This window comes from Nyctibius grandis, chromosome 6 (assembly GCF_013368605.1).
Source record: "Nyctibius grandis isolate bNycGra1 chromosome 6, bNycGra1.pri, whole genome shotgun sequence".
Lineage (NCBI taxonomy): Eukaryota > Metazoa > Chordata > Aves > Nyctibiiformes > Nyctibiidae > Nyctibius > Nyctibius grandis.
In genome coordinates this window covers 37,827,639-37,854,558 of record NC_090663.1, presented here as the reverse complement: position 1 = coordinate 37,854,558, position 26,920 = coordinate 37,827,639, and the positions used below count along the sequence as shown (strand labels likewise).

Here is a 26,920-nt window from a genome sequence, read left to right as displayed (position 1 = left end):
CCTTCCCAGTCACTCCAGTCCCAGTGCTACAGTTTATCACCTTCTTAATTGGTGTAAGATAACTTTTTATGAAATCAGGTTATAAACTTATCACTGAAACGAGCTGCATTCAAAGTACTGCACTGGTAGTTATACTGTGCAAAAGCAGCTTTTACTGATAAAACTTTAACAACATTAAGAATGACTACTTTTGAAACGTAAGAGTAAAGAATTTGGAGGAAAGGGGGAGATTCAGATATAGCTTTGGCAGGAAAGCAAAATAAAATATAACATTGTAACAGGCTTTTTTTTAAAAAAAACAAACCACCACAACAACAACAAAAAGAAAAACAACACAAAACCCCCGCCACCAAACCACTCTGGGACTAACTGAAAGTCATTCATGACTTCAGGTGAGAAGAATTCCATAGCTCAAGAAAAGCGAAGAGCCTGACCTCCAAGTTACTACGCCTCTAACGACAACATGGGGCATATTCTCCATGACATGCTCTGGCCCCCAGCTCATCCAGACATGTGCAAATGGTGGAACAAACAAGTCCTACCACCAGGCTGCAGATCCATGTGCCAGCCATGAAGCAGCTCATGCAGTACCCTGCCCCACAGTGTAGAAAAAGCCTCTCAGATTGAAGACGTCCAAGTAGTAAAGATGTCCAGATAGTAAAACATAGAAGAAAACTATTTTGCATAGGTGAAATGAGGTTTCATATTGCGTATTTTAACTTCACATGGCTGCTTGGGCCCAGGCAAATGTGGTATTTTCTGCATGACAGTCATGGTAGTAGATAAAGATTCAAAGATATCAGTTATGTGGTAAGTCATCTGTTCTTTCTGAGGTAAAGGGAAAAAGATGTTTGTGTGGGCCACAAAGTGGCACAAAGGGAAGTAACTCAGGCTAACTTTTGGTGAGGACAGCTAGTTTCCTCAGGTTTCTTCCCTGTCTATGGAAAGAGACCAACAAGTCCTTCTTCAGAGGGCAACCACGGGCAAACATCAAAACCTGCCTGGCCCTTTGACACCACCGCTCTTTCACACATTAAAGCAGCCACCCAGGGAGGATGGCTCAAGTAGGCTAGAGTTATCATTTGTTAATACCATCCTTCTCTTCTACTATAAAAGTTAACAGTATGAAGTATTTAAAAAATACTACTGGAATCTAATTCTTATTCCTCAGGATGCAGATCCTGTTAAACTGTACATCTCTGAGGATTCTTACAATGAACACTCCATGAGGTATACACATGGTTAAGACTACTGATCTGAAACTACTAGGGTATATTAAGTCTGAAGGCTGTGAGCAAAAAAGTCATTTTTCTGTTTCCTACAAACAGTACCAAGGACAAATTATCCAGTTCTAAAGTTGGTTCAATCCAACCTAGGATCATGCCTTCACAATAGGAAAGGTGCATCTCCTTTTCCTGTAATTTCTGCTTCTCCTGTGTCAGGTCTACTGATCACTTCATGTGGGGTGAGTTGGACTCACCTACTGGCGCAAATGAGAACTAATCCTGCAGCTAAGACTAAAAACTAATACCTGTTTTTGCATATACCTTTTCAGTTAGAAAAAAGTATGCCCCACTGACTTAAAACTGATTAAGAGAATGCAGGAATAGTTGGCCTGCAGTTCATATGGACTTCATATTCAAGCTGATCGTTTACAAAGACTAAGAGTTCATCACATCTCTAGCCTAATATGCTTAATTATATCACTGAAAACAAGCAACTACTCACACAGCAGACCTTGCCTGAGACTTTGGTGTAAGCCATCAACCTAGTATTTCTGTCTAGGTCAGAAGGACTTCATCATTCCAAAGAGCTGGCAAGCTAAGGAAGCCCAGGAAGGACAACTGACTAGCCACAGAAGTTGCTTTCAGTAATATAGCACTGAAATTTTTTCAAATGCAGTTTTCCTTAACATTCCAAATTATATCTTCTCCTGAAAGAATATACTAATATTTTTTTTCTAATATAACATTCTTTAGCTTGTAGATTCAAACAAAGAGTAATAAAAAAAGGTGACAAATGCCTACCATCACCTGGTATTTACAGAGTATCAGAAAGTAATAAGCTGGTTCTGCAGCTGAAGATCATCTGAATCAGAGCTGAGTCATCTGGATAGTTCATTTTCTGCACACCTGCTGTAATGGCGCAGTGAAACACTACCACATAAAACATTACAATTCACAAAATACTGTTCCAGAAATAAACCTGTAATATTTTTACAAGTTATACCAATATCAAATTAAGGATTCCAGCAAGTTAAAGCCTACCTTCAAGTCACCACTAGATCGAAATGCCTACTTTTGTATACAAACATAGCAATGAGACTACCAAGATCAGCCCAGGATAATTTCTACCATTCTTCCCGTAGATTTACACAGTTGCTATTAAATCAGTGGGATCCTTTTGAAAGAAAAGTATTTTCAGTACGAAAATGGCAGAACTGAACAGTATTTTGTTTCACAAGGTATAAAGCAAATGAAGCTCATTAACATGCGTGGATGACCACCTTCTACCAGTGTCAGGAAACTCAGTTTTTGCTATTGTTTCCACAGCTTTGTTACCTTTAACCACAATCACAGATGTGTAATTAACAAGTAATCTGGAGAAGGAACAGAAATGTAACTAGGAAGACATCTGCTCTGTTTGCTACAAGGGCTATTGAATTTAATAATGATTCATGGCAAAGAAATGTCACAAAAATGCAATTATCATGTGCGATTTATGCACATATTTAGACAAACTGATAACATTCCCATAGCAAAGCCAGGATACCAGTCTCAGAATCTAAGAATTTTCATTCTCTGGATTATGTTGAATTTTATAAGCAGGATCAAGAAACTGCATAAAACAACATACAGGAATATGAAGAATGGTTTCTTAGTGTCTTTAGCAATTTATCATAATAATGTTCAACTCATCCCTGGTCTTATTCTGGTCTTAGCTCTACAGCCTTTATGCTGCTCTAGATGTTGACTTCAATAATATTCCTACTTCTCTGTAACAGCAAAAGGAGGAGATTGGGAAATGGGCACAAAGGTGAATGAAGGTATTTAAATAAATTCTGGCATTAGGAACAGGGACAAACTACATTACTCAGCCATACTCAGAAGAAAAATCCACCTGGAACTTCCAAAGAATAATGGTCTGTCCACTTATTACAAACACTATGCTCTGTATGAAAAGGGCAGTATGAAGCCCAAAACAGTACCAGTTTTAAAAACAGTTTTCATCATTGGTATTGACTGAAGATGTGTCATTGCTGCATTAAAGCTACTCCCAGTCTCTAAAATAGGGTAACAAGAAACCTAACAAGTTACCAAATAAGGTCCAGTTTAAAAGGTAAATTGAAATTAAGTTGCAGAGTTAGCAGTAAGAACTGAGTTCAAGTATGCTGCCTGGTCAAAACAGAACAAATTCCCCACAGAGACTATTTTTATTCCCAGTATTAAGTATCTGTTGATCTGAAAGGGAATGCTACTGGAAAAGAAATATTGACTAATATAGGGTTAGTTTAGCTGAGTATCAGGGTACTCACAGCACAATACACAACCATGGCAGAAAATCAGAATACTGCACCTGTAAGAACCAAGCAATTGAAAGCTTTAACTGACAAAGTCTACTTTGCAACTGTGTTTCTATTCATCCAAGTATCCCTGAAGCATCTGACACATTCCTTCAGAGATGAGATACCATGTCCACCATAAGGTTAAAACCCCCTTATTTTCATAAAAGTAAATTCAATCAAGATTAAAGCTGGCCCTCTGTGCTGCAGCCATGGCAGGGATGGGGTGGGGGAGTAAATAAAAAAAAACACTAAAAAAAAAAACACCAAACCCCACACTTTATCAATACTATCTCTTTGGCATGTGGAAAGGCTTGTGTTCACATATATAAGTAAATGTCCATTTGACAAAACACTGAAATATTTGCACCATTAAAGAGTTTGAGGCAACTTCCTGCTTCCTTCCTTCCCTTCAGTTACGCTTTCCCCACACATAACAAACTTTACCCTTTACACCACTGATGGCTTTGTAGGACTCGCTATTGGTATTGTTGCAAGGTTACCTCTGGGAATACGCTTGTATCCTGAGGCACACCAGTGGCTGCCACACCACAGCTGCTGCAGGAGCTGCCCTTTCCTCGCCTCTGCAGAGCTCCTTGTAGTGTCCCAGCATTCTCCAAGGCACAGCTCTGGAAAGCCACTCTGAAGCTTTCAAGCTGACAGGCAGAACATCAGCACAGAAAGACAGATGACTGTACCAAAGGTCTTGATGAAGCTGATGAAGTTCTCCACCCTTTCAGGCAATGAAATTGCATCCTGGCAATTGATGTGCAGAATATTTGACGGTACCATGACATTGTAGTTTAGTATTTGCTAGGGCAGGCTTCCATTACAGAAACAATGGATTATGCCAAAATTAAAGATGATTTAGCCCAAAAACTCAAATGGTCTAAGATACAGAAACATCCTCTGTCACAAGAGCAGCTAAAGTTTCTTACAGTCTTGATCAACATTCGTCCTACTTCATAACCTCATCAGTATCAATCAAGTCTGTCAAATCGCACTGAAGTATAGGGCACAGTTTTTCCTCAAGATTGACTCAATTTTTAATAAAGATTTAACAGTTCTTATAGAACCATCTTGTTACAAATATGTATATTTCAAAAGAGTGTGAATCCACCTTTATTTTGATAGCAAATTTTTAGCATGTTTAAGCAAAAAGCAGGTTTTGCATTTGTGCATTTTTCTTCACAAACAGAATGAAATTCATGTATCAGAAGAAGAAAAAGAGCAAAGACACACCCTCTAAAAAATGATCTGCTCATAAGCAGTATCATTGTCAGCTCTCTTTGTTAGCCAGTTCAAGCATTAGAGATAACGCATATTTAGACAACTTGACCTACAACAGGTTAAGTTTATTGTCCTTCCTACCACCTATCCAGTGATAATCCAACACTGTCAGAAATGAACTCCTAGCTAAGTAGTACTACCATTGCCGAATGAAAGTTTTGGGATCCAGCTCCCTACTCACCTAGTTCTGCAGTGCTCCACCACATTTAAATACAGCAGCTAGCAGTAACATCTCTAGTAAAATTCTCTATTAGAACAGCATATTTTTTTGGTTACAAGAAAACTATTTTTCACTAGACTCTTAGCAGGCAGGCACAGCAAATATCAAAGTGAAGGAAACCCTTGAAATGACCAAAAGAATGCTAAACACGTTCTCACTGGCAGTTGAATTTCAAAAAGCCAATTATTAACAGGCAAAGATCTGTGGTGGGCTTTCTTGGCAGGTAATGTACTTGTAACCCAAGGACTGAAATTGTCACTGAACATTGACCCAATAATGGTAACGTTGAGAGAAAATAATGAAGTCCGCCTTAAAGTTAGGGCACTGACTTGCCTCTAGACTGGAAAATCTAGAGACCTAGTTTGACCTCTCATGGCCCTCAGCATGAACACAGACAAAGTACCAACATTGCAATATGCACCTGCAATATAGATGAGAAAATGCAGTGTGCATTTGAGTAACAATATTTTAATAACAGAAATATTCCTCAAGTTCATCAGTAGCTAGAAAAAAACAATGATTTAGGAAAGATTTTTTTAGTTTTATAATTTCACCCTCATGACTGATTTTCTGTTTCCTCCATTTGTCTAGCTATCATATCCATGGAATGATAAACACTGTCCAAACAGCTGAGCCTTCACCACATGCCCTCAAATAGTTGTCTTGTTATGGCTCCAGCTAGTCAAGTTATTTTCAGCAAAGGTCATGAAGTTCTGGAGTCCATTAGAAAGCAACAAAAAATCACAGCATTTGTCAGTTTTAGATGTATTGCAGCTGTCAAGGCACAATTATTCTAAAAAGGTATTTGATGAGCAGCCTGCATTGAAGTGTCAAGATAAGCCCATTCTTACGGAAAAATAGATTGTTTTGTTGTTGTTGTTACAACTCGTTATCCTTTTCCCATAAATCCATATCCATAGCTAAATCTATGCCCTAATTCAGAAATCAGATATTCTTATGCAGGTCATTATAGTCAGAAATAAGTCTATTTATAAAAATCCAAAGACATCTGGTTCAAAAGGAAGTCTTTACATTGCAGATTTTGAGGTATGACACATCAGCTTAATTCCCCATACTCTGACTGTACCTACACCTCTTCCAGTTTTGTGCACATCCAGTGTGAAGCTTTACTCAATCACAATTAGTCCAACATGTGCCTTGTCAATATGCAGTTGGATTTTGAAATGAAATTACGCCTCACACAGTGCCTAAGAAAAAAATCAAACGCTGTATTTATTCCACATAAAATGTTTGGAATGAATAGTAAAACCAAAACCATCCTAGCTTCACTTGATAAATAAACCTTGGGCTGACCCTGTAGGGACAGAGAGATAGAGTAGCTGAAATTCCTTGCTTATTCCAGACACAGAAGAGGCCACAGCCAGACTGGAACACCATGAGGTCTCATCTCAGGAGATACTGCTTCGCCAGCAGAGATGTGTCTGTGTCAAATGGACTAAAGCATTTAACTGACTTCACATAGACCAAATTGCTATGCTATCGTAAACTGTGTGTGATCATTACTTGCCTGGATTAGGCTGAAACTAGCAACCTAGGTCTACGTATGTTATTATCTATTTTTTGGCCTGATTGCTTCCACACACATTGTTTACAGACAAAAACATTTATTAATTAAAACGCAATAATCCATGGTTAGTAATTCCCTTAGTCTCTAATTCAAAGTAACATATTGTCATTCTTGCTTCCCTGTTGAATAAAATAATTCTACTACACAGTACACGCAAACGTTACACAGAAAATAATCACATAGTGACTTTTATCAGTGCCAGTGTGAAAGGCAATGACACATAGTCAATAGCAGCATAAAATGGAAGAAGCTGTCAAAGAACTGACTGAAAAACTAAGGTTTGACACGTCACAGTTCATGTTAGTAGCACAGCTATATCTGAAGGGCCAAGCCAGCTACCATGATCTAAATCAAATGGTCTTACACTGAACTTTGAGCCCGTTTTCTTTATTTGGCCACTTGCCCAAAGCAGGACAGTGATTTGCATGGTTATGCTAGCAATCTTGGTATTGATTATCAGCACTAATAGCTCTCAGTGCCAAGGCTACCATCACTGCTTCGTTACACTTGGTACTGTCCAGACAAGAGCAAACCAGTTTTCTTTTTCATCACCTTTATAGCAGTGACAGATAGGATGGACTTTTCCTTAATGGTATATTACTAGAAATTTCCAGGAATAATTTCTATCAGTTTCGTATAAGGGATATGAAAATTTCTGTATCATTTCAATAATTATACCAGAATCAATGCATTTCCCTTGACTTAGAAGTGCGTTTAGGAGATACTATTATGATTGCTCATTGCACAATTTAATGAAAAGTTAATCCATGCAATCTTTTTTTTTTTTTTGCTCACTGGAGGAAAAGAGTTACTGCTGTGAGTTTTCAGAAAGGAATTTATAAGTGTTAAGTGTTACACCGTGTAACTCGTGCAATGGAACATGAAAGTTATTTGCAACTATTGTGAAATTACACAGTGATAACAACAGAGAAAGAACTATATGCCAAATGTGTCTGCTTAAGATACTGTAGTTACAAAGGGAAAAGAAAACAGGAAGGTTTACACACAGAAAGTTTATTGCCAGAAAAATCGATGAATAGATGAGGTGTACGCACTTCATGCGGGATGTTGCTTTTTTAATTCTATAGAGATTCCCTCTTCTGTTAGCTGTAGAACACAACCTGCCACTACTGTGCATGATAACACACTTGGATATAACAACTTTCATGTAATTCAAATGGATGCATGAAAGCACCAAGTGTGAAACTGACAGGGGGAGGAAATGAACAAAACTGAGTATAAGAACTCCATCAGTTCAACAAAACACGAAGTATCATTCAGTGCCTACTGTGCCAGAATCAGAGGTGCTACTTGTGAAGGATACACGTTTTTAAATTAAGTGGTTCATTCCAACATTATTACAGTTGTATAACAGATAGGAAAGCTGTTCTCTCTGCAGAAAGAGATATTGATTTTAAAACCTGCCTCATTTCTATTTGGTGAGGAGCATGTGATCAAGAAAAGTGCATCTATGACTGCAGAAACAAAAATAATCCTGAAAGCACAAAAGAAAAACAAATTTAATTTTCTTAAGCAGTTTAAACTTTTTCCTCAATCTAAATGTGGCAATTTATGCAAAAGCTTAAAGATCGTATTTTGAGTTCATACAAATCAAGGGAATAACATTTAAAATAACATAAAACACTTACACTACCTATCACTTAGTGTGATTCTCTCCCAGCAAACATTTTGTCTATGTCCTATCGATTTTGTCAGTGTTTATTCATCCCCAAAGATCAGACTAAATGCTGGGTCATGTAATTTGTGACCAGATAGGCAGACAGAGTTTGTAACACTGAATACTCAAGTATTTTGCAAGTGCGTAGTGGCAGCTGTTTGTGACAGTTGAATAGGCCCAGACACGTAAATGAATCTTTTAAAGCCTTAAGAATAAGAACAACCTTTGTCCAGGTCACTCTGGTGTGCCAGATAATTGACAGACAAGTTATTAAATTCAATGAATAAACATTTTGTAATAAGTAGTTCAACCATCTGACTCAAAGGTCTTTCAAATTTGCACTGTTGTGTTTGCTGGCCTGTAAAGGACTTGACTCAAAGGAGCCCAGATTTCCACTGGAAACAGTTCTCAAACTCTAAATAAACATTTTGGTCAAGCATATACTATTACTAAGCATGGAATAGACTTCAAAATTTAGAGCTTCATTTTGACACTACTGCTTTTCATTCTACCTGGACCCAAGGAGTGCAAAGATCTGAAAATTTAACAAAGGCATGCTCCCTACCAATGTCACATAACAACAGTATTTTCAATCTGAAATAAGTTGACAAGTTTTGTTCAAATTCTGATTAGAAGTCAGCTCTTTGTTCATTTCAGCTGTTCTACCCACTCCTTATTACTACTATGTATATATTTTAATACATATCTAGACAGTTGCAAATATTTCTTGACCAATCGTTTGGTTTTACAGGCAAATATTTGGCACATCTCACTACAGAAATCTAGGCATTTTAAGTCATTTGGATAAGACTTCCAAGATCACAGGAAGACAGATCAACACCATGCTGACCTGCCACCTGTCACTTAAGTGTTTTGCTAGAAAACCACCATGCAGTCAGCTGCTACAAAGCAAGAAGCCACACAATTATTCCCAAGTCAGTGGATATATGTTTATCCTATTTACATAAAGTAGGAAAATCCAGATAGGGATGGGGAGGCAACCTTTGCCATTAGCATATACAAACTTCACAGGACAACAACTTCTGGAGTTTAAAGTAATTCAGTATGGCCCATCTGCAGTACTTCTATACAGTCTTTAGGAATTCAGACATGTTTGCCTAGTTACATTTTTGAACTCCAAGCTTATTTTTTTTTTTAAATAGGCAGTTGATGGTGCTTTTCAGAAGTATCACCCTTAAGACAAAATTGAATTCCAGTTCAAACAGTAGATTAAACTGCACATCTGCTCAATTTTAATAAAACATCTTTAATTTCAGGCAAAGCCATTACTGTAAAATGCTTTGTGTGAATGTATTACTGTTAGCTACTCCAAGAGGTATCAGTATGAAGCAGTGATCTAGCTTTAAACGTTCAGCTCTTACGTTGCAGGTAGGCTTCTAAGAACCTGCCTGCAGATACAATTGGGACATACTTTAAGGAAGATTTTTCAAAAGCTTTCAATATTAGCTTAATTCTGCTTCTAGAAGTCTAAGGTAATTTTTCATCACTGTTTCTGTCACAGACAAAAGCAAAGTCTTTCCGTACATCAGAACGTTCCCAGACTTTAAGCCACATCATCTAAGTTTTTTGTTTAACACACACATTTCATATCCTCATTTTTAACAAACTCTTACACTTAAGTTTTATTCTCACTTTTAAACCGTTACAGTTAAAATTAGTAAACCTGACAGAAGATGCTCATTGCTATACTTGATTATTAATGAAGTGATTCATTTTACCCTCTTCCCCAAAAACACAGGTCAATGATGAAGAGCAAAGGCTACTGTGAGAATCTGGGAATCCTGCCAGTTCCTAGTTCATTTGGATCTATCAGAAGGTCAGAGCACAGCCTAAGACCTGGAGCCAATAAAGAGGCATTGCCATCTTCTGTTACTGCAGACAGGAGCTAACCAGGATGCCATAAAAATTGCACCCCTCTAAAGCAGCTCGTTACATACAGAATCACATCACAAACTTTTTCCAGAGCTATCTATTACCATCTGAGAACAGCACATGGCCAGGTAAGTTCCATCCAGAGGCAACTCATAGGTCTCACAGAAGAATACACATGCTCTCAGCACCTTCAATTTGGTGTACCCCAATCTGAGGCTAACGCAAGGAAAAGGCATCTGCGCGATGGCCTTTCACCCAGATTAATTTCCTCTATCACCGGGTCTTACTCTCCAGTTTTCAAAACACTTTTTTCTTCTCTGGCATTGTCACTTATTAAACCCATGCAGTTTCAACGTATTACTATGATCTGCTGATATAATCCTGTTACTTTGGAATTCTGCTCGTGGATCAGTATCCCATACAGAACAGACACTGTAAAACCCTGTTGCCATCAATAGTGAACTGAACTTAAACCACACAGTGGAAGCAACATTGACACATTGTAACTAAACAGCATATTAATTTAAGATCTTTATCAGCATGAAGCTCTTACCTGACAAGAAATGCAAGCTATCACAATCTATTGTTTCCCAAAGTAACATTTCAGTAATATTATACATTGTTTGGAAAACATTTATACTGGTGAGAAGGAACCATTTTCTGAGACACTCTGATCAAATAGTTCCATCATAAAATGCTTATAGACACACTTGCGTCCCACCCCTCTATTTGAGCTCACAAAGACAGTAAGGAGGGAGCACGTTTATTTATGTAACCTAAAGTATTCTGAGCAAGCCTTTATTCTTCACACACAAAGAATTACAAACAACGGTGTTAGGCCATTGACTTAATGGGTTCCCTGGGACCATATCATTAAGTAAAATGAAAAATCCAAATAAGAAAGTTTATTTTTTTTTTCCAATGTATTTGACACCACCTTTGGGAAGTGAACAAAGACACACTGTCAAAAGCAGAAACCTGCACAGAATGTTACTGTTTGTTCCCTGTGAATGCAGAGGTATACTTACTCAAAGAAAGAAATTCCACCACTCTCCTGAGATTTCCTCCCTTTTGTTGAATTTACTGCCAAGTTCACTCAGCTAAAGTTTGCGTTGCGTTAGTGTGCCAGACACAAGTTCCTGTAAGTCAGGTCTGTTAGTCAAAAATTAAGTGCCAAGCAAAAACTTGGTCTTACACAGTAACTAACTTCAGTTACATGAATTAAAAAATGACCATTAATAGACCATTCTTGGCCCTTACTTTACACAATTCAAGCACTGCTTAACTGAAAATACTTGGTAAATATTTTGTCTATTATGCAGTCTAATTTTGTGTAATTTCTCCTCCAGCTATGTCTTTTGGACATGTGAAGGGATTGCAAATTTCTACATTGCTCAAACAGTAACCACAGTACAGACTCTGAAGTGTCTTAAGTTCCTTCAGAAGCTTCAGCTTCTTCTGAAGTAAGTCGCAGGTGACATTCTTTTTATATGAAAAATATCAATTTAAGACAAGTATTCATTAGAGTGTGGTCAAAAATCTTAGGAAGTACGAGGACAAGGGTGACTGATCTGCAGGACCAGGGAAGCAGCTTTATATGTGACAGCAAGACAGGAATAGGGAAGATCTTAAACCAAAAGGAATATAATTTAGTTAAAAATGAGAGGGGAAAAAGAATAGAAACTGTCTCATTTGAAACAAAGCATGCCTGGTACTGAAATTCCCATGGTTTCAAGTAGATCCCTACATTACACTATCAATATCTGCTATTGTAAGGAAGAACAAGCAGAATTAGAGCCATGATTCTCAAATATCAGAATAAAACATTACAACTGAACCAGACCTGGTTTTACTTTTTCTGAAAAACTGTTAAAGAAAATTCCCAATTTTTACACAAAATTCTGTATTTTTAACAAAAAAATATGCTATATGAAATGTAGATATAGACTTCAGATTTTCTCTTTTTATCCAAAAATAAACTGGATAGCTTCTTACTAAAATTTAAACAAATTGGAAAGCTCCCAAACAGCTTTCATGTAAAAGCACTGATCTATTTTTTTCTATGAAAATATAATGCATAACTTCTGTACATTAAACATACAACTACTTTTAAATATGATGTGGGTTTTCAATATATTTTTAAAATAAACTAATGTTAGGGCTATAGCAAAGCCTGCACAATGAACTATGCAGAATCAAGGCATGCACTACGTAAGTACACCGTAATTGTGGTAAGCCAAAGTGCCACAGCATATGCGATCAGATGGACTGGGTATAGCTAGGCTGCCATTTAAAGCTAGCCAATTACTTAGAAAAGCCACACCACTGAGTAAAAATCTTTTGCTCTTCAGAGATTTTCTTTATTTTTTATCACAATAAAGAATAAAAATAGAAGGTAGAGGACAAAATTTTCTTCTGTTTGGGTTGTACTGAGTTAACACTTCATAATCAAAGGGAAAGAGATTTGTTTCAAGTGGTACAATCAAAACCTGAAGAAACCCCGTAAGCCACAAATATCTTTAATAGAACTGTTACAGATTTATATTATCAAATGAAAAACTAATGACAAGTATGCTTACTGTCCTATGAAATAGGCACATCAGTAAGAAAAATACACCATTGCATCAATAACATGAACCTATTTTATCTACACAAGATGAAACCAGCAAGCAATAAGACATGAATGAATTGCTGGCAAAGTATTTTTAAACTCTGACTTGACACAGAATATACTTTGCAATATAAATTCTGAAGTTAATTCATTAAATTCAGAACATTCAAACAGTTAAATAACTTCAAGACAGAACAATCACCAGTTTTTCTTTAAAACATTTAATGATTTCATTACAGCAAACTGAGAACAAACTACTAGATAAACAATTAAACCCCCACTAATAGCAAAGTATCATATAGAATCATAGGTACTATTTTGCAGTTTGCAAAAGCAGCACAGTAATGCCTTTGCAGATTAGTCTTCGTACTTCATACAGAGTATGCAGCAGAACTACTAGCAAACAGAAGCTGCTTTTCTCTGAACACTAATTAGAAACTCAAGAATGCAAGTCATAAGGGCAGGAAGAAAGACAAATCCTTAAGAAAAATATGACTTACCAGACAGACGAGTTTAGCTGTGCCTCAGCGCATAAAAACTTTCTGTATATGTAGATCTTGTTTATTTAGCCCTTTATGAAGGTTTCCCTCATGAAATTAATTTAACTCACATGCAAGCGTCTGCAAAAGAAAAAGAGAAAGAATCAGAGCTGCTGGCTGACGTTTTTGTTCTAAGCACATTTGAGCTATTTTCAGCAGCAATGGGCTTGCCTACAATCAAAATGAAAACGCAATACAGAATAACCAGCCTCCCAACCCAAGCTTAAAAAAAAAAAAAAAATCTCGGGAAATCCATAGCAAAAAAACCTTGTTCATTGTCCAAATTTTTATTTAAAGGAGGAGAAAGAGCACGGAACAAGCACGGTGGATGATGAACGAAAATACTGTTAAAAGGAAATCTGTGACCTTGAAGACTATTACCTGTATCTCAGGAAATGAATCACCATGGATATTTTTTATGTGAAAAACACGTTTTGAGTTTAGTCATCTACGAAGATGCTTTGCCTTCTTTACACAAGGGCTCATCGGAGATGGAAGTACTTCTATCTGCATTTAAGTGCATCATATCTGGCTGGTATACACATCTGAGGACAGGACAAATCAGTTTACCAAGACTGAAGCCAATAGTTTCTTTCTAGTTTGTATCTTAAATTTCCAGTTTCAGCACCAGTGCTATTTTGGAAGCTTAGTGACCTGAAGCTGCTGGCACTCCATTTTTTCTAGCAGGGCCATTCAGTGACATGATAAAGACCTCTCTGCCCTCTTCTGCCACATCCCCAACCAGCCAGCTTACCCTCACATAACGTAAAAGTACTGGGAAACATAAAGTAGCAATACAAATATTAATGACTGTAGGAAAAGACCCAAAAACATCGTAATGGGTACATAAAAGCTAATTACTTTGAAGTTTCAGGAAACAACAGGTAATTTAAGCCAGTGGAAAACCACCATTGTTATTTAACTTTTTGCAGCTTCTTCTGGTAGAGCTTCCAAGATGTCCCTCTATATATGTCTGCAATTCTGACAGACACAACTTTGCTTCACCAGAACAGCTTTTCATACACGTCCAGTCTTAGGCACTGCCACTGAAAAACTTGTTACTTTTGTTCAAGGAAAAGTTATGAGATTTGAAGTTACTCTCTACTCAAAACGTAAAACAGGCTGATGTGGTGAAACTACTAAATGTTTCAATATCTATTAAATTTCCAATCAAGTCTACTGCAGCACACTCATTTGAAAATGTTTTAGATGCCATGGTTCACCTTAATTTCTGATTTATTTGTGAACAGTAACTATTTAAAAGTTATACTGACACATGAAACAGGATGCCAGACACACAAGGTATTTAGTAAACTATAAAAATAGTAAAGCAATGCTCGTTGTTAAATAAAAAAACCCACAAAAAAGCATATTTGTTCCTGAAGACTCATATAAAAATCATTAGCTATAATACACTTAGAACAATAATGCAAAAGCTGCCAAGTGTGAAAATATAACACAAATTCTTTCTGGATTAGCTCAAAAGCATCCCTTCCATTTGATCCCAGCTACATTTAGTGTTACTGTAGTTAAAAGCAGCTACAACAAAAAACACAACCTCACAAACTCTAAATACCAACCCATTAAATTAATCATTATTGCTGCTTCATTCCAAATGGCTAGTTTAGAGCTATTATTTTTACCACAAAACTAGTTCACAGAAGTTAAAAAGCTCCATTCCTATTTAACTTCAGATCCACGAACAAAGAGATTTAAGGATTTCAATAGCTTAAACTTCAGACAATGTATGAATGTGTGAATTATAGCCAGCCTGAGAGCTGTAATGGTCAGGTGGAACATGCAGTATAGTTTGTGAATAAATACAAAACCTGTATGTACCAGACCACTAGTGTCAGATGCTACATTACCTTGCTATCCATAATGCTTTCATCTGGTGGTTACAAGCTAGATCAACAAATATCTGTATGCCTAATACTATGCAAACATGAAAAAAGAATGTGTTAAAATCATTATTAGCAGCATCAGCTTACTACTGAAGTAATACAATACATGATGCTTTGCAGCACAGCATTTCTTTTCTGAAGCATTTTCTCAGAAGGCAGATCTACCATTAGCTGATTTACAATCAGCGCTTAACCCATTTTGGTACCTTGTTTCTTCAGACACTCTCTGCAACTGCTTTTGTGTAAATAACAATTTATCTATTAGCATTTACTAAAGGTGACAAAAGCACTGTTTCAGTATATACTGAGATGTGCTTTAACTACAGGATATAAATCAGATGATCTTTATCTACAGAAAACATTAGATGTCATGAATATCATATATATCATCTAGGTCTCAAAGAGAAATATATCTGTATGTTTATTAGTAAAACAGACAAACATGTCACTACTACCAAGATTATTGCCTTATGCTTTTCAGAGACTGATGATAATCATCTCTCCCATTTTGTGGCTATCAGCAACACTGAAATCAAGCATATAATTTCTTTAGTGGCACACTGCAAGGCGATTTCATCAATGGTTGGAATTAATCAATTCAAACATGACCAAGAAGTGTATGGTTCATACTGCTAATGTAGGTACTTGGTGCAAGTCACAGAATCACAGAATCAACCAGGTTGGAAGAGACCTCTGGGATCATCGAGTCCAACCGTTGCCCCGACACCACCATGTCAACTAGACCATGGCACTAAGTGCCATGACCAGTCTTTTCTTAAACACATCCAGAGATGGTGACTCCACCACCTCCCTGGGCAGCCCATTCCAATGTCTAATAACCCTTTCTGTAAAGAAATTCTTCCTAATGTCCAACCTGAACCTCCCCTGGCAAAGCTTGAGGCTGTGCCCTCTTGTCCTATCGCTAGTTGCCTGGGAGAAGAGGCCAACTCACACTTCACTACAACCTCCCTGCAGGTAGTTGTAGACTGCAATAAGATCACCTCTGAGCCGCCTCTTCTCCAGGCTAAACAACCCCAGCTCCCTCAGCCGTTCCTCGTAGGACAGACCCTCCAGACCCTTCACCAGTTTGGTCGCCCTCCTCTGGACTCGCTCCAACACCTCAACGTCTTTCTTGAAGTGCGGGGCCTAGAACTGGACACAGTACTCAAGATGCGGCCTCACCAGTGCCGAGTACAGAGGGATGATCACTTCCCTAGACCGGCTGGCTACAGTATTCCTAATAGAGGCCAGGATGCCATTGGCTTTCTTGGCCACCTGGGCACACTGCTGGCTCATGTTTAGCTGGCTGTCAATCAGCACCCCCAAGTCTCTTTCCACTGGGCCACTTTCTAACCACTCTTCCCCCAGCCTGTAGAGCTGCATCGGTTGTTGTGGTCGAAGTGTAAGACCCGGCACTTGTTCTTGTTGAACCTCATGCCGTTGGTCTCGGCCCATCTATCTAACCTGTCCAAATCCCTCTGTAGGGCCTTCCTACCCTCCAGCAGATCGACACTGTCACCCAGCTTGGTGTCATCTGCAAATTTACTGAGGGTGCACTCAATCCCTACGTCTAGATCATCTATAAAGATATTGAACAGCACAGGCCCCAGAACTGAGCCCTGGGAAACACCGCTAGTGACCGGCCGCCACTTGGACTTTGCCCCATTCACCACCACTCTCTGGGCTCGGCCATCCAGCCAGTTTTTAACCCATTTAAGAGTCCACCCATTCAAGCCCCGGGCAGCCAGTTTGTCTAGGAGGATGCTGCGGGAGACAGTGTCGAATGCCTTACTGAAATCTAGATAGACTACATCCACAGCTCTGCCCTCATCTACTAAGCGGGTCACTTTGTCATAGAAGGAGACCAGGTTGGTCGAGCAGGACCTGACTTTCATGAATCCATGTTGGCTGGCCCCGATGCCCCGATTGTCCTGCACGTGCCGTGTAATGGTACTCAGGATGATCTGTTCCACCACCTTGCCTGGTACCGAGGTCAGGCTGACAGGCCTATAGTTCCCTGGATCGTCCTTCCGGCCCTTCTTGTAGATGGGTGTTACATTTGCTAATTTCCAGTCAGCTGGAACTTCTCCAGTTAACCAGGACTGCTGGTAGATAATAGAGAGTGGTTTGGCAAGTTTGTTTGCCAGTTCCTTCATTACTCTGGGGTGAATCCCATCTGGGCCCATAGCCTTGTGGGTGTCCAACTGGCACAGCAGGTCACTAACCATCTCCTCCTGGATTACGGGAGGTTCACACAGCCCCCCATCCCTAACTTCAGGCTCTGGGGGCCGAGTCTCCTGAGGACAACCGGTCTTGACATTAAAGACCGAGGCAAAGAAGGCATTGAGCACCTCTGCCTTTTCCTCATCCCCTGACACTACACTACCCTCCTCATTCAGCAAGTGGTGGAGGCTCTCCTTGACCCTCCTTTTGCTGTTGATGTATTTGTAAAAGCTTTTTTTGTTATCTTTGACTGTAGCAGCCAAATCAAGCTCTAACTGAGCTTTGGCCCTTCTAATCTTCTCCCTACACGACCTGGCCACGTCCCTATAGACCTCCCAAGTTACCTGACCCTTCTTCCAGAGCAAGTAGTTTCTCTTTTTTTCCTTAAGTTCTAGCCTAAGTTCTCTGTTTAACCAGGCCGGTCTTTTTCCCTGACGGCTTGTCTTCCTACAGACTGGGACAGCCTGCTCCTGAATATTTAGCAATTCCCTTTTGAAGCATGTCCAGCCTTCCTGGACTCCTTTGCCCTTCAGGACCGATTGCCAAGGGACTCGGTCCACCAGCCTCTTAAACAGGCTAAAGTCAGCCCGCCGGAAATCTAAGGCAGAAGTTCTGCTCTTGCCCCTCCTTACTTCCCCCACTATCGAAAACTCTAACATTTCGTGGTCGCTACTCCCAAGACGGCCACCGACCCTCACATCTCCCACTAGTCCTTCTCTGTTCACAAACAACAGGTCAAGCAGGGTCCCTCCTCTAGTGGGCTCATTTACCACTTGCATGAGGAAGTTGTCCTCCACACATTCGAGGAACCTCCTAGATTGCTTCCTCTCTGCCATGTTGTTGTATTTCCAGCAGACATCCGGCAAGTTGAAGTCGCCCACGAGTACAAGGGCCGGCGACCGGGCGGCTTCTGACAGCCGCTTGTAAAACACCTCGTCCGCCTGCTCATCCTGGTTGGGTGGTCTATAACAGACTCCCACCGTAATGTCCGCCCTGCCGACCTTCCCCCTGATCTTCACCCATAAACATTCAACCTTGTCATCCTCACCATCTTCCTCAATTTCAACACAGTCTAAGCACTCCCTAACATACAGCGCTACCCCACCACCTCTCCTGCTTCGCTTGTCCCTCTTAAAGAGCTTATAGCCATCCATAGCAGCACTCCAGTCATGAGAGTCATCCCACCACGTTTCTGTGACGGCAACCACATCGTAACCTTCCTGCTGGACAGTGGCTTCTAGCTCTTCCTGTTTGTTGCCCATACTGCGTGCATTGGTGTAAACACACTTCAGCTGGGCTAGCGGCCTTGCCCCCGACGCAGGCCTGTCACCCCTAGGTTCATTTGTGGCTGCCCTGGTCTTATCCCCCTCCCCCATCGAACCTAGTTTAAACCTAGTCTCCACGAGATCCATGACCAGACACTACAGGACAGAGCTCTGATAAACCAGAAGTAAGAATCTTGATAGATAAGAGATACAAAAAATTGTTCAACATGCTAACAGACAAAAGAGCTGCATACCTGCTCCACTGCACAGATTCACATAAAGGAAATCTCAGCTTTTCTAGATCTAACCTTTCAAACACAATTGAGTCACTGAAGCTTCCCATGGAATGGCTGAAGAAGAATCCTCCAGTCTCTCTGTGTACATTTCAAGCTATATAGATGAACACTGTACAACCAGGTGAAATGACTTTTTTCTTTGCATTATTCTATATATGTTTCTATTCAGATCTTTTAATAGTAGTGGAATACTTTCTAGTAACATGATAATGCATCTGAATGAACTGCATATTACTTGCCCCAGGAAGAAACAAGGATTATGGATAAGATTTTTTTTTTTTTTTTTTTTTTTTTTTTCCAAATAACCACGTGTGGTGGGTTGACCTTGGCTGGACACCAGGTGCCCAACAAGTCCCTCCTCAGCAGGACAGGGAAGGGGAGAAAATAAGATGGAAACCCCGCCCTGTGGGTCAAGATAAAGGCAGTTTAATAAAGCAAAAGCAAAGGAAAACAAAAGATTTATTCTCTAATTCCCATCAGCAGGCAATGTCCAGTCACTTCCCGGGAAGCAGGGCTTCAGTATGCAGAGCAGTTGCTCTAGAGGACAAATATCATAACAATGAATGCCCCCTCTCCTCCTCCTTTCTCTTAACTTTTACTGCTGAGCAGACATCATATGGTACGGAATATCCCTTTGTTCAGTTTGGATTGGCTGTCCTGGCTATGTCCCCTCCCAAGATCTTGCCCACCCTCAGCCTACTGGTGAGGGGGGAATGTTGGGGAGACAGCCTTGATGCTGCTGGAGCACTGCTCAGCAGTAGCCAAAACAGTGGTGTGTTATCAACACCTTTCTAGCTACCAATACAAAGAACAGCACTATGAAGGCTGCTATGGGGAAAATTAACTCCATCTCAGCCAGACCCAATACACCACATTTCTTGAATTTGAACTGAACTATGACAGATAACGTTAAATGCATTTACCATTAGAGAATGCAACCACAATGCATGCGCTGTGCATTTGCAGAAGACTCTTAATAGAGTTCATTCATAGAACTGACCATTTCAATCTCTGAAATGAGTATTTCCCAGATTACAGGGGAAAAAAAAAAGCAAAACAAAACAAAACAACATCTACAGAAGGACAGGAGGGAAGCTATCAACAACATGCTTTGTCCTGGACTTCAGCTAGTCTTGCAAATGTCTTAGACACATATGATCCTGAAAGATTTTACAAATAAGAGTGAACCTTTTTCAGTGTCTCAGGTGTGCTTTCAGTTGCTTCCACCGCTGAAAAGCAATGGAGCTATGACAAAGTGTGGCCATTCTCCTGGACAGGATGGAATACCTAGTTACCCGCAGATCACAAACTATTACTTGTGGTTGTTCCTACGTAATGTAACATCAACAAAAAACGCATGGACACAGATTAACTGAACCTACTGCCAGGGATGCCTGTCTTCAGACAAATGCATCATATGCCTATAAAGCCAAAAGATGAAACTAGATGGAAAAGATTAATCTCCAGTGACATCAGCTGAATTTCTAAAGTTCAGCTAGACATTAGTACTTTAGGTTTGGCATCATCAAACGAGTTGTAATCAGCCTCCACCTATGCTCTGTATGAATGTGCTCAGGAATGAAAGGGTGACAATGGTCAAAAGTTGATCAGAACACGTACCTGAAAAGTCTGTTTCTTGAGAATTGTTTTGAGGTTCATTTCTTTGACAGAAATAGTCAACACCTGACTTAGAACATTCCTGCTCTATTTCACTCATATCTGACACAAGATATTTACAATTATCACAAAACTACTAAAAAGTTATTTATTGATGATCAGTTTATACTTTTTCTCCTACCTAACGTATTAGGATCAATCATTATGTATTAGCACAGGAAACCTGGTCTAAATTTCCCACCAATGAGAGCTTCATTTTTATACATAATCTTCTTCAGAAAAGAATAAAAAAAATTGACGTCAGCTCCTTTCTCCTACTCCAAAATTTCTAGGGCCTCGTTAACCATAAACACTTCTTAAATTCTCACTAGGGTAAATCTACGCACTGATCAAAAGTCATGATGAACCTCTGTTAAGAGCAATAATCAAGACTTGACTGAGGATTAACAGGTAGGAAATTTTTAGGTAGGAAAGCACTGCAGACAGATTTCTTCTATATAAACAGTTCTTGCCCTCCTGCCTATCATTAAATGCACTTGGCATTCTATCCAGGTTACTTCTTAATACATCTTGATGCCCTAGGTCATCATGCATGTCTCAGCCTCATTTAGTGGCGGTAGCTTAAGAATTGTCGTATTAGAATGACAGCACACATAATGACTACAAATACATATGCAGTTTTCTTTAGTTGGATGTGTATAAAAAGGTATTTTGGAAATTTTCTAGACCATCATATGAAAAAGAACTCCTGAAAAACCTTCAACATTAAGAAACCCACATAAACAACAAATCCTGAATTTCAGTCTCTACCACAGTTTCATTTGAGCTATACGTTGAAAAACATGGATCATCTATTGAAAAACAAATTGACTCAAGCTTTCAGAACATAGGATTCAACATTGAAAGAAAGAACATGTAGGCATCCAAGTTACTGTGACAATTACATCTGACACTTTTTCCTAATCCTAAAGAAAATAAGTTACCTCAATAAACTACCATGATGACCATGTTAAAATACTTCAAAATTTCTCCCAGCATGGCTACAAAGCAGTCTTGCTTTTCCATACGTATCTGTCCCAGCACACATGGCAACAGAATCTTTGGTCAAGACATTTCAAGAAGCAGGAAATTATCTACATCCCTCAGGTACAATGAATTGCAACCTGCATGGATAGTACAGAAGTGAAACACGTAGCATTTATTGCTGCTTTGTGGCTTTGTAACCCCCATAGTGAAGCTCTGGTTAGAGAACTCTCATTTTTAAGAAACTTTCAAAAGAGAGTGAAGTTTGTTGAAGTCTATACAATGGAATTATTATTTTTTTTTTCCAATTGCTCTGTTAGCACATTGTTTTCCCGCATAAGCAATTCTGTTCTCCAGTATCTCAGTATATCCCAAAATAGCTCTCCACATTAAAAAAGCAGAGCGCTCTATGCTGCCTAAAGATTTTTTTTCCATCATTTCCTTTGAACAATTAATGGTGGATGGCCCACCTCACTAATATCCTTAGGTAATAATAAAGTTAAACTTTTCTCTCTAGGTTTGGTATAAGAGTGTTTTATCCCTATATTACTCATTAGAACGTGGAAACTAGGAAGGAAGACCAAAAAGAGGAAGGTTGGAATTGTGGTTTTTTTGGCTTATCTTCCTCAGAAAGCACTCAAGAGCCAGCCAAGACTTATCAGGCAGTCTCTGGTCCAGCAGAGTATCCAACAAGCCTTCTGAATTTGTTACAGAAGTATGTTAGTGATAACTCACACATTTGAAAGACATGCAACAATATATCAAGTAGGAAGAATCATGCTCTCACTTCATTAACACCAACTGATGTTTGTGCAAAACGGCAGATGTTTGATGAAGAGTTGCCTCTGCTGTTGTTCTCTAAACCAGCATATCTATGTTCACTTTAAAAGACACCATCTGTCTTTAGCTATATTCAGTTCTCATTTTTACTTTGGAATTTGTTAAGTCTGCTCATCCCCTCAATTATAATAAATTTTTGTCTGGTGATAGAAAAAAATTATATAAGAATGAAACCTCTAGCCAGATTTTTGTGCAAGAAATTTTGTAAATAAGCAGCTCTGCTATCACAGTAAGTTGAGTTTACTATACAACTTAAAATTTGCTTTTCAGGAATCTTGATATATCTGGGAACTTTTATAAAAGCTACAACGTGTCACTGACTAATGGTTAGACATTTCTGAAGATGTAAAAGGCTTTGATACAGAGTCAGCATCTATGAATTTGCAACCTCCTTTATGCTTCTCTGAGATCTAATATACTAGAACAAAAACAACCTAAGATGCTTATCAAGACAATGCATCTCTGGAAAAATGAACCTGTTCTCTAAATAGAAGCTGGAAAGATGGTTAGTACCAGATTTTCTGCCAGTCACCTTTGGTAAAACCATACTGAATGCCACTGCTGCAGATTTAGTTTGATATCTAAGGGCTCAAAAACAACGTTTTGTCAGTCATTGAAATGGTTATAATTTTTAACAGAATCCTTTAAAAATTAGAACACCTTTAACTGAAAACCAAATAAACACATAAGAAGGCTCTCAAGCTTGAAGTGAAAACACATGCATTAAAAAAACAACTATTAAAAGCATATTATCTAAAGATTTAGAGCCTCTTGGTCACCTGTTGTAACCAATTCCAATACTTATGCCAATTTCAAGTAACTGGCAGCAAACCGTGTAACTGCTGTCCCTCATGATGTGAAAAGTGACCACAGTCACTACAGCTATCACTATGAAACTGCACCAAGAGAATGATATGACTGCTAAGAGCACTACTTTGCTAGTAAAACTAACTTCCTCTGTTCCAAGAGTAAACAGTTAAAAACGTGTGGGGAAATAAATACGAAAAGGCCTTTTCAGGAAATGGAGAACAGAAGCTTATTGTTTATCTTGCTCTCGATACATACCACTAGTCCATTGTTTCAGGAACTTTGTACAAGGTTATTTGTCTTTCAGACTAATTTTCTGCTAGAATGTGTTCAACTACTGTGTAAGATTCTGGTTTTTTTTGGGGGAGGGTGCTGGGAGCATTAGGGAGCAGTTTTCCTAAAGGCCTAAACCTCAGACATGTAAGCAAGCTAGGACTCTAAACCTGCAATGCTCATTGTGACTTACTAACTCAGATGGATGGGTTCGTTGAACCAGCTGCTCAAAAGGATTTTTGAGCCCAAATCCAAAGTGACAATCTTTAAAATACTCATTTTGCATATACCCAAATTCCTAAGCATCTATATATCTTTTAACAGTAAAGGTCCCAGTTACCTAAAATTCTCCTGCTGGACCAAGGAAGTGGTGTCTCATCTTGATGAAATGACTTTGGCGACAGCTGTCATGTACAAACTTGTGTTTGATTGACCTTGCATCTGGGGCACAAACATCCATAAGATGTTCTCAGATTATTTTCACTCTTCATAAGAACCATGGAAAATGGTGTCACACCACCACATTTTATTTTTTTTAAAAAAACACTGTACTGATGGTCATTAAAACATCTGTCACAGACACTGAAAACGTGGATTGAATTTCCAGAAGGATTTACAGTCACTTTTCCCACTTTGCTGACACATAATAATAAGCATCAAGCCACCGTCTGGTCTTTTGAGGACACTGGCCCATCTTTCATACAGTAATTAAAGACTTCATGTGGCTCACAGAGCAAAAGCCTGACTCTCTCTCTAGATTAATATAGAGAATTTACCTAGGACAAAGGAAAATTTGAGTTACTCCTCCAGTTACTCTGAAATATTAACACCTGAACAATATGCTCAGAAATATTAACACCTTCAGACAGTTGGCCATGGATAAGACTGTGGCCCCTTCTCAAGGGAGAATTGCCATCACTAGGCTCTCAGGCCACGCATGCTCCTGTGCATATCTGCCCCCCTCAGTCTCAAGCTAGCCGGTCCATGCAAAGCAAAAGAAATTCACAGACAAAACACAAGTCCCAGTTCCCTCCTTTGACTTCACAAAGATTTATGTTACACAGCATACAAGGCCTAATACCATTCTGTTCTTTCTTAAACCACCAGATTATGGCCAGGCCAGCTTTACACCTCCGCACTCTGTATCGAGTTTCTATTCCAATTACCATGACTAAATCCTCAAAGGAATTTAGGTTTCTCAATAATTAACACAATGGCGTTCAGCCACTTCACCAAGCTGCCAATTTAGTAAAGAAAAAAATAAGGGACTTCTATGAAAAACAGTCCTTAGAGCTTTACCAATCAAGTAATCAATTTTCTGCTATTCACAGCATATAGGGTAGGGGACAGCAGACCTACTGCAACTGAAGCTTTCAGGCACTGAACACCAGGGTGAAGGGAATGATACCTGTCTCCTCAAACGAGTACAAAACCTCTCACTATAAGTCAAAAAACAGTTAAAAGCAGTGGAGAGAACCATCTTTCCTTAATTGTTGCTTTAGCTTGTTTATCCATTTTGCTACTATAATCCAGTTAACTGAAAACACAACCTAAAGACATAAGCAACTGTGTAAAGCTTTGAAGGCTTCCATCTATGGGTAGATAACACTTCAGCATTTTAGAATACAAGCTAATACTGGCAGTGTCTGATATTCTTCTGCTATCTTCTTTTTTTTTTTTTTTCCCCTGCAGGAGGCTGTGCCCAAAAGCAGTATCTGGTTTTCAGGAAGACCCAACATTTGCATTCGGGTTTCCTACCTCTAAATGTAACATAGGGTATTAACATCATAAAACCAGCTAAAGCCAGCCAAAGCTCATTGAGATATAATTGCCTCAGCAAACTCAGTTTGCTGCTCACAGTTTCACACAATCATGACAGTTATCAGTCCCTCAGGCTGCAAAGAAGGTAGTTATTTCAAGAGCTCAGATACATGCCACTGCTGGACTCAAGCCATTTGCAGCTACACTGCCTCCACCTTTGCTCACCTTCATATTGCTTATTGGTGAGAAAAGGTGCTGCCAAAATGCCTGAGCCTACCAAGGCAGCTCCTGCTCCCAAGAAGGACTCCAAGAATGCTGTCAGCAAAACCTGAAAGAAGGGCTACAAGCAGCATAAGAATAGCAGAAAGGAGAGTTACTGCATCCATCAGTACAAGGTCCTGAAGCAGATCCATCCCAATACTGGTATCCTAACCAATGCCATGGGCATCATGAACTCCTTTGTCAATGACGTTACTGAATGTATCACTGGAAAAGCGCATCATCAGGCACATCACAAGGAATGCCTGACCATCAGTTCCTCAGGGGTGGAATCTGCCATGCAGTAGGAGCTGTCCAGAGAGCTGGCCAAGCATGCCACATCTGAGGGCACCAAGGCTATCGGGCAAATACTGCAGCTCCAAGACCTAAATTATGCTTTTGCCCAAGGACTTGAGGATACTGGTGGATGAAAAACTGGACACGAGCCAGCAATGTGTGCTTGCAGCCCAGAAAGCCAACCATATTCTAGGCTGCATCAAAAGAAGTGTGGCCATAAGATTGAGGCAGGTGATTCTCCCCCTCTACTCCGCTCAGGTGAGACCCCATCTGGAGTGCTGAGTCCAGCTCTGGAATCCTCAGTACAGGAAAGATATGGACCTACTGCAGCTGGGCCAGAGGACCACAAAAGTGATCAAAGGGACAGAACACCTCTCAGGAAAGGCTGAGAGTTGGTGTTGTTTAGCCTGGAGAAGAGAAGGCTCCAGGGAGACCTTATTGCAGCCTTTCAATACTTAAAACGTGCTTATAAGAAAGATGGGGACAGACTTTTTAGTAGGGTCTGTAGCAATAGGACAAGGGGTAATGATTTTAAACTAAAGAAGGGTAGATTCAGGCTAGATAAATGGGAGAAGTTTTTTATGATGAGGGTGGTGAAACACTGGAACAGGTTTCCCAGAAAGATTGTAAATGCCCCATCCCTGGAAACATTCAAGGTCAGGTTGGACAGGGCTCTGAGCAACCTGATTTAGTTGAAGATGTCCCTGCTCACTGCAGAGAGGTTGGACAAGATGACCTTTAAAGGCCCTTTCCAATTCAAACCATTCTATTATTCTACCTGCACCACATTCTGGCAGAACTTGAAGTCAACTTGAACTCTCCTTACGACCACATGCTTTTACCCCAAACCACACATTCTTATGCCTTCACATGAGTTGTTTCTATAGACTGATTCTGAAGAGATTCTTGATGGGATAGCAGTGACAGGCTGGTTATTCATGAAGGTTATGAAAACAGATCTGGCTACAAACCAAG

The 26,920-nt window shown here is 39.4% G+C and overlaps 1 protein-coding gene and 1 pseudogene across 3 annotated transcripts in view; one reads left to right on the top strand and one right to left on the bottom strand.

The window, feature by feature from the left end:
• The window catches only part of SORBS2 (sorbin and SH3 domain containing 2), a 174,454-nt gene that overhangs the window by 132,885 nt on the left and 14,649 nt on the right, over positions 1 to 26,920 (bottom strand). For all 3 annotated transcript variants that reach the window (XM_068402637.1, XM_068402641.1, XM_068402630.1), the window contains exon 2: positions 13,343 to 13,462. The gene's annotated coding sequence lies outside the window, so the exon portion shown is untranslated. The remainder of the gene's footprint in view (positions 1 to 13,342; positions 13,463 to 26,920) is intronic.
• LOC137665280 (histone H2B 1/2/3/4/6-like) lies at positions 25,654 to 26,079 on the top strand (annotated as a pseudogene).